Below are 7,320 nucleotides of genomic sequence, written 5' to 3'. Positions count from 1 at the left end.
ACAGCTCCCTTCCCTCTATCTCTCTCTACAGCCTACCTCCCTCCCTCTCTCTCTCTCTCTCTCACTCTCTCTCTCTCTCTCTCACCCTCACTCCCACAGGTTATGAGCTTCCAACTATGATAATAGAGAAAGAATTTATGTCTGGCTTCACAGATGGAGAGAAAGAATCAATATGTTTCTATGGGAGTGGAAAGCATTGGGCTTATGTTACACCAGGGACAGAGTCCAGCCCACCCACCCACGCAGGCCACACACACACACACACACACACACACACACACACACACACACACACACACACACACACACACACACACACACTGTGCCTCTCCTAAGCACTACCCACTGAGACTGATTGGGAGAGAGTGGGCTTGAAGGATTTGTGAAAAGAGAGGGAGAGAGAGAGACAGAGAAAGAGAGGGAGAGAGAGAGACAGAGAAAGAGAGAGAGAGAGAGAGACAGAGAAAGAGAGGGAGAGAGAGAGCTCTCACACAGTGGCTGAGGATTACCAGACACCAACCTGCAAACGAACCAATCATGTGTATTACAACAGTGTGTGAGTGAGAGAGAGAAGAGGAGCGAGAAAGAGAGTGAAAAGAGACGAGAGAAAAGGAGAGACAGATGGTCACAGAGGGGAGGCGTACCAAGCTGGCTGTGAACATTGTGGTTTCTTCAAGTCAGAAACAGAAGGATTATCTGTGATCTGTAAATGTCAGCAGAAATCATTAAAAAATCAGTCTGCGTAATCATCCAATACTCGGTCAGCGTAATCATTCAATACTCAGTCTGCGTAATCATCCAATACTCAGTCAGTGTAATGATTCAATACTCAGTCAGCGTAATGATTCAATACTCAGTCAGTGTAATGATTCAATACTCAGTCAGTGTAATGATTCAATACTCAGTCAGTGTAATGATTCAATACTCAGTCAGTGTAATGATTCAATACTCAGTCAGTGTAATGATTCAATACTCAGTCAGTGTAATGATTCAATACTCAGTGAGTGTAATGATTCAATACTCAGTCAGTGTAATGATTCAATACTCAGTCAGCGTAATGATTCAATACTCAGTCAGTGTAATGATTCAATACTCAGTCAGTGTAATGATTCAATACTCAGTCAGTGTAATGATTCAATACTCAGTCAGCGTAATGATTCAATACTCAGTCAGTGTAATGATTCAATACTCAGTCAAGGTCTATCGCTGTGCAGATGTTGAGTCTTCATTCATACACAGCCACCCTCAGAATCACTTCCACTACCTGAGGCTAAATCATTTGAGACATTATGGATTACTCGCTCTATCATTTACAAACACACTGCCATGTTCTGGTATTATTGATCCACCTTGGTACCATAAGACTGACTGTCTGGCTAACTGACTCTCTTTCTTTCTTTCTTTCTCTCTTTCTCTCTCTCTCTCTCTTTCTCTCTTTCTTTCTTTCTTTCTTTCTCTCTCTCTTTTTCTCTCTCTCTCAATTCAATCTCCCTCCCTCCCTCCCCACCTCTCCCTCTCCCTCTCCCTCCCCACCTCTCCCTCTCTGTCTGTTCCTGAGTCATTGTCAGGGAAGCAGGATGTCTAGGGAGGATGTACTATAATGCTTTAGCCCCAGTATACAGACAGAGCTCAGACAACAACACATCAAGCAGGAGACTAGCTGTGTCTGTCTGTCTGTCTGTCTGTCTGTCTGTCTGTCTGTCCCTCACATCAACACAACAGGCAGGAGACTAGCTATCTGTCTGCCTGCATGTCTGTCTGCCTGCATGTCCTCACGTCAATACAATGTCCCTAATTAGTCCCACATTGTGTGTTCTGTTCTCTACATTACAGTTATGTGTGTGTGTGTGTGTGTGTGTGTGTGTGTGTGTGTGTGTTAGTTTTTATTTGGACTGAGTTTGATGAAACCATGTTAACATCACACTCTTATCACAGCTTGTGACCTTAGTCTGACCTGTCTACCTATCTGACCTGTCTGACCGGTCTACCTATCTGACCTGTCGGACCTGTCTACCTATCTGACCTGTCTACCTATCTGACCTGTCTGACCGGTCTACCTATCTGACCTGTGTGACCTGTGTGACCTGTCTACCTATCTGACCGGTCTACCTGTCTACCTATCTGACCTGTCTGACCTGTGTACCTGTCTGACCTGTCTACCTATCTGACCTGTCTGACCTGTCTACCTATCTGACCTGTCTGACCGGTCTACCTATCTGACCTGTCGGACCTGTCTACCTATCTGACCTGTCTACCTATCTGACCTGTCTGACCGGTCTACCTATCTGACCTGTGTGACCTGTCTGACCTGTCTACCTATCTGACCGGTCTACCTGTCTACCTATCTGACCTGTCTGACCTGTGTACCTGTCTGACCTGTCTACCTATCTGACCTGTCTGACCTGTCTACCTATCTGACCTGTCTGACCTGTCTACCTATCTGACCTGTCTGACATGTCTACCTGTTTGACCTGTCTGACCTGACTGACCTGTCTCTCTCTCTCCTCAGCTAATGTTTATCTGTCTCTCTCTCCTCAGCTAGTGTTTACCTGTCTCTCTCTCATCAGCTAATGTTTACCTGTCTCTCTCTCCTCAGGTAGTGTTTACCTGTCTCTCTCTCCTCAGCTAATGTTTATCTGTCTCTCTCTCCTCAGCTAGTGTTTACCTGTCTCTCTCTCCTCAGCTAGTGTTTACCTGTCTCTCTCTCCCCAGGTAGTGTTTACCTGTCTCTCTCTCCCCAGGTAGTGTTTACCTGTCTCTCTCTCCTCAGCTAATGTTTATCTGTCTCTCTCTCCTCAGCTAGTGTTTACCTGTCTCTCTCTCCTCAGCTAGTGTTTACCTGTCTCTCTCTCCCCAGGTAGTGTTTACCTGTCTCTCTCTCCTCAGCTAATGTTTACCTGTCTCTCTCTCTCCTCAGCTAATGTTTACCTTTCTCTCTCTCCTCAGCTAGTGTTTACCTGTCTCTCTCTCCTCAGCTAATGTTTACCTGTCTCTCTCTCTCCTCAACTAATGTTTACCTGTCTCTCTCTCCTCAGGTAGTGCTGGGGCCCTGAGAGGAAGCAGTGCTGTGTTCTGATTGGAGGACCCCTTCATGGGCTGCATCCCGTGCTGACACACAGGAGGGACTGGAGGAATTCTGTTGAATGCGGTAGGACCCCCTAAATCCCTCCTCATCCCCTCCCCTATCATACAATGAACATTCTACCTGCATCTGTGTGTCGTGAAATTGACATCTGAGTCGTGGGAGTGTTGTTGCTCCGTACCTCTAAAACACACTACATGACCAAAAGTATAGAACACCCTGCACACATCTTAGAACACCCTGCACTCATCTTAGAACACCCTGCACACATCTTAGATCAACCTGCACACATCTTAGATCACCCTGCACACATCTTAGAACACCCTGCACACATCTTAGATCAACCTGCACACATCTTAGATCACCCTGCACACATCTTAGATCAACCTGCACACATCTTAGATCACCCTGCACACATCTTAGATCAACCTGCACACATCTTAGATCACCCTGCACACATCTTAGAACACCCTGCACACATCTTAGATCAACCTGCACACATCTTAGAACACCCTGCACACATCTTAGATCACCCTGCACACATCTTAGATCAACCTGCACACATCTTAGATCACCCTGCACACATCTTAGAACACCCTGCATGTGCCTTAGATCACCCTGCACACATCTTAGAACACCCTGCATGTGCCTTAGATCACCCTGCACACATCTTAGAACACCCTGCACACATCTTAGAACACCCTGCACACATCTTAGAACACCCTGCACCCGTAATAGAACACCCTGCACCTAAGATAGAACACCCTGCACCCGTGATAGAACACCTTGCACCCGTGATAGAACACCCTGTACCCGTGATAGAACACCTTGCACCTGTGATAGAACACCCTGCACCCGTGATAGAACACCTTGCACCCATGATAGAACACCTTGCACCCGTGATAGAACACCCGGCACCCGTGATAGAACACCCTGCACCCGTGATATAACACCCTGCACCCGTGATAGAACACCCTGCACCCGTGATAGAACACCCTGCACCTGTGGTAGAACACCTTGCACCCGTGATAGAACACCTTTCACCCATGATAAAAACACCCTGCACCCGTGATAGAACACCTTTCACCCGTGATAAAATACCTTGCACCCGTGATAGAACACCCTGCACCCGTGATAGAACACCCTGCACCCGTGATAGAGCACCCTGCACCCGTGATAGAACACCTTGCACCCGTGATAGAACACCTTGCACCCGTGATAGAACACCTTGCACCCGTGATAGAACACCCTGCACCTGTGATAGAACACCTTGCACCCGTGATAGAACACCCTGCACCCGTGATAGAACACCCTGCACCCGTGATAGAACACCCTGCACCCGTGATAGAACACCCTGCACCCGTGATAGAACACCTTGCACCCGTGATAGAACACCCTGCACCCGTGATAGAACACCCTGCACCCGTGATAGAACACCCTGCACCCGTGATAGAACACCTTGCACCCGTGATAGAACACCCTGCACCCGTGATATAACACCTTTCACCCGTGATATAACACCTTGCACCCGTGATAGAACACCTTTCACCCGTGATATAACACCTTGCACCCGTGATAGAACACCCTGCACCCGTGATAGAACACCCTGCACCCGTGATAGAACACCCTGCACCCGTGATATAACACCTTGCACCCGTGATAGAACACCCTGCACCCGTGATAGAACACCCTGCACCAGTGATAGAACACCCTGCACCCGTGATAGAACACCCTGCACCCGTGATAGAACACCCTGCACCCGTGATAAAACACCCTGCACCCGTGATAGAACACCCTGCACCCGTGATATAACACCCTGCAAAAAACAGCAGATTATGTCCTACCTATGCAGGATGCTAATTTTCTCAAATCAAAAACAACAGCAAATGCTCCAGTGGCGCTACTATCGCGGTTCTCAGCTTTAATGTATGGCTACGTTCCATGTATGATTAATGTAAAGCTAATGTGTGTTAGTCTGTCAGTGAGAAACTAATGGTAACAGATAGCAGCCCACTGACTCTGAAGCTAGCTGAGTGTCTTTCTTTATCAATGGGATACAACTCTCTCTATGCTAGCTAGGTTAAACCGGATTTCAGTCAGTGTCGGTGAGAACCTAATGGTTCCTGAGTGTCTTTTAAATCAGAATCAGCTCTCAATATTATCCGGCTTAAACTAGACCTACGTAGTCCATCATGGCTTGATTCACAGGGTTGGTAATTCATCTGAAAGTCATTCTCCCTGCCCAGATGCCTGAAGCACTCTGATGAAATTGTAATCCTGAAATATGTATTTTTTTAAATTTATTTTTTAGATCTGCTCGTTCATTACCTTATATAAGTGTTCCCAAAACAGTGGATCGCGAAACATTCCTGTAAAAAAAACAACGATAAAGCCTTGCATTCCTCATTTTTCTGTCTCGGCTGTTGGCAGTTGGTGCACTTGTTTCAGCTGCCCTGCACGCCAGATAGGCGAAGTGTTCCCATGTTTAACCTTGCATGTGTCTGAAATCACAAACTCCGCCTACCTATGGGCCTACCGCTAGCCAATCAGATTGTTCAGATCACCGTGTCTGCTCTCTGAAGCTTCCTCGAGCCCACAGCAAAGTATGTTGATACTACTGTGATTTCAAAACATCTAAAACCACGACTAAAGAGAGAGACTGTCAACGAATTCAGCAAAGAGCTGCAGTTTTTATGTGTAAGTTCATGTTGAAGTTTTTAGTCATCACTGTCAACACTTTTTATTCAACGCTTTTATAGGCCATGAAATGTGCTTCTACCAGCACTACATCTTCTTTCAACGAGTAGCAAAGTGTATGGATAAGCTTGCGTTGTTATTATTACAGGGTTGTGTCTTTTTTAATAATATTTTTCATAACTTTCTCTGGTCATAGGAGTAACAACATGAATTTGTGCATGAGGCGTTAATTCGCCATCAGCTGGAAGACGGTGTCCACTTTCTGGTCAGTCTAACGCCTCGATCAGACCAAAAGCGGCATTGCGTTTTGGTTCACCAGGATGTACATTCATTTCCAATGGAACGCTGAGTTTGCCTTGCAGCACTGCGTTGCAGAGGCAGTTGCAGTGCGTTCTGGGTGATGCGTACGTTGGATAAATCCAACGTACGCATCAAATTGTACTCGTAGACGTGACAGAAATAGTAGCAAAAGGTGAAAGTTGAACTGTTGTTGCTCACATATCCAGTAACAGTTTTGGAATTACATAAGTTATTACGCAGCATTGATGCGATGACTCTGTCAGTCTGATCAAGGCGTTAGCTGAGGGATGGTCAGAGCTCTCCCTCCGCTGGGTCATCACTAGTTACCACAGCCACAAAATCATTAACCTTAAACCTATGCCTAACCTTAACCACACAGTTCACATTATGCCTAACCCTAACCTTGAATTCATTTTTGTCTTCATGAATTTTTACGATATATCCAATTTTGGACTTTGTGGCTGTGCTATCTAGTGGAAACACAGACTGAGCATCAGATGCATGCCAATAAAATACAGTTAACAAATGATTTCAATCTATGCTCAATCAGCTGTTCCACAAATGATGATCTATTACCAGAGTGATCTTCTACCTCAAGTATTTTTATATCATTGTTTAAAGGGTCTGAGAAGTTAAACGGAACAACTAAAGGCTTCCTTGGAACTATGGCAATGCAGCCTTAGGCAAAAACACAACCAGAAACAGTGGGCTCAGCATAGCATAGGCCCCTGGTGTCCACTAGCATAGACTCCTGGTGTCCACTAGCATAGACCCCTGGTGTCCACTAGCATAGACTCCTGGTGTCCACTAGCATAGACCCCTGGTGTCCACTAGCATAGACTTCTGGTGTCCACTATCATAGACTCCTGGTGTCCACTAGCATAGACCCCTGGTGTCCACTAGCATAGACTTCTGGTGTCCACTAGCATAGATCCCTGGTGTCTAATAGCATAGACCCCTGGTGTCCACTAGCATAGACTTCTGGTGTCCACTAGCATAGACCCCTGGTGTCCACTAGCATAGACTTCTGGTGTCCACTATCATAGACTCCTGGTGTCCACTAGCATAGACCCCTGGTGTCCACTAGCATAGACTTCTGGTGTCCACTATCATAGACTCCTGGTGTCCACTAGCATAGACCCCTGGTGTCCACTAGCATAGACCCCTGGTGTCCACTAGCATAGACCCCTGGTGTCCACTAGCATAGCCTTCTGGTGTCCACTAGCATAGACTTCTGGTGT

The 7,320-nt window shown here is 46.3% G+C and overlaps 1 protein-coding gene across 1 annotated transcript in view; it reads left to right on the top strand.

Annotated features, from left to right (window-relative positions):
* Nucleotides 1-7,320, top strand: part of LOC110487919 (ataxin-1) — a 181,739-nt gene that overhangs the window by 123,460 nt on the left and 50,959 nt on the right. The window contains exon 3 of the mRNA XM_036971340.1: nt 3,036-3,148. The gene's annotated coding sequence lies outside the window, so the exon portion shown is untranslated. The remainder of the gene's footprint in view (nt 1-3,035; nt 3,149-7,320) is intronic.

Source organism: Oncorhynchus mykiss, chromosome 32 (assembly GCF_013265735.2).
Source record: "Oncorhynchus mykiss isolate Arlee chromosome 32, USDA_OmykA_1.1, whole genome shotgun sequence".
Taxonomy (NCBI): Eukaryota; Metazoa; Chordata; class Actinopteri; order Salmoniformes; family Salmonidae; genus Oncorhynchus; species Oncorhynchus mykiss.
Note: the sequence above shows the minus strand (reverse complement) of the source record. Positions and strands in the feature narration are given on the sequence as shown.